Source organism: Triticum aestivum, chromosome 6D (genome assembly GCF_018294505.1).
Source record: "Triticum aestivum cultivar Chinese Spring chromosome 6D, IWGSC CS RefSeq v2.1, whole genome shotgun sequence".
Lineage (NCBI taxonomy): Eukaryota > Viridiplantae > Streptophyta > Magnoliopsida > Poales > Poaceae > Triticum > Triticum aestivum.
The window spans coordinates 136,271,126-136,272,805 of record NC_057811.1 but is presented as its reverse complement, the minus strand read 5'-3'; positions in this window follow the sequence as shown (position 1 = coordinate 136,272,805).

The window sequence follows — 1,680 nt, the reverse complement described above, 5'->3', positions numbered from 1 at the left end:
CGCTTGTTTTTGGCTTTTTTTGAACAGAAGATGGGACGCGCTTGTTTGAAATTTGGGGAAAGTACAAACTTTGCCCCCCTCTTAAATTTCGGACCTACTGCGGGTCGGGGGTAGGATGGTAATCCCAGGTGTCCCAAATAGTGGGCGGGAGCGATTTCGGTCGCGCGCATGTGTGGTTAGGCGGCCATTGTGTATGAATGTTTTTCGGAGGCGGTTGCGTGGCGTCTAGATGAAGCTACAAACCGACCCCGGTTTAGACCTTTGGACGTCGGGCCGGTAGGTTTCACGGGTCGGAGTTATTAGAAAAGTAATTTCCTTGTACTACCAAACATTGGTCTCACGCGGTTTCGGGTGAGTAGAGGCTCTTTTGGCGCTTCGTTCGAAGTTTTTAAACACAAGCATTCACGTTTAGAGTACTCTTGAACTTTGAGGATTGACCTAAATAGACAACGTTAAATTTGACCTTGTATGTTTGAAAACCTCATTAAATTATCCGCTTCTTTTTGAAATTTTGACACTTGAAAATCCTATAACTACGATTATTTTGGAATGGAGGAGCTAAATTAGAATCTATTTTGTACACGACTACATATGCTATTATGTACAAAATCAGAGCAACGATTGGTGCCCCCATAATTTAGGTATGATTTACAAATGCCATGATATCAAATTCAAATAATTAAATGGACTTCATGTTGAATTCGATTTTTTAAAACCACCTTAAGTTGAATTCAAATGTATGCTAGTTCATAGGTAGCTATTTATAATGTTCATTGTGTAACTTTCGTATGTATAATGTGCTTTACACACACAACATGAACTATACTCACGTTTATATTCGATTGCTAAAGCGATGCATTGTCTGGAGTTCAAAATACTAACTATGTGGATCAATTGTGTGGAATAATAACATATACATGCTCAAATTCGATAGAATCTAGATGTCCGATGGATCAATGACCGTTCCTTACGCGAATTGCAAATATCATGATCCCATCCTAATATTTGGATACAATTTATATCTTTAATCAATGTGTACAGCAGTCTTGTACGTGTGGTGTAACATCCCAAATTTTCAATTTGGAATGTTATACATTGGTCATTCTTGCATATCATATTTTTATTGCATTTCGTTTCGTGGTCCTCGAAATTCTAAGCAACTCAAGGACCCTCGGAGAGAGTTGGGGATTTCACGTTTTTCATATTTGAATTTTATCAAATATTGAAACAAGGATCACGTTGGTTTTAATTTATTTTTCTCTCCAAAAATATTTCATATCGAAATAAACGATAGGAGATAATATGACTTCTTCAAAATAAATGAAATATTGGAGGAAAAATATTAAAGTCAGATATTTAATTTTATTTGGATTTTATTGCTATTTTATTTGCATAGGAAAAATACGCATTTTTCAAAGTTGCATTATAGGCCCAAATAAATGTTCACCTTGTCCGGCTTATTTTTAGAGGACGGAGAAAATTCATTCTGGGATTTTTGGAGTCCGTTTACTATTCCCTTTCTTCGTTTTTCTATGCGGATTTATTTAAAAAATAGGGGGCCACCGTGGGCGACCCGGACTCCGCCTCACCCCAAGCTTTATAAGCCCGCGACCCCGCCAGCCCCAGCCCACCCTAGCCGCCACCGAACCCTAGCTGCGCCTCGAGCCCCGCGCCGCCGTC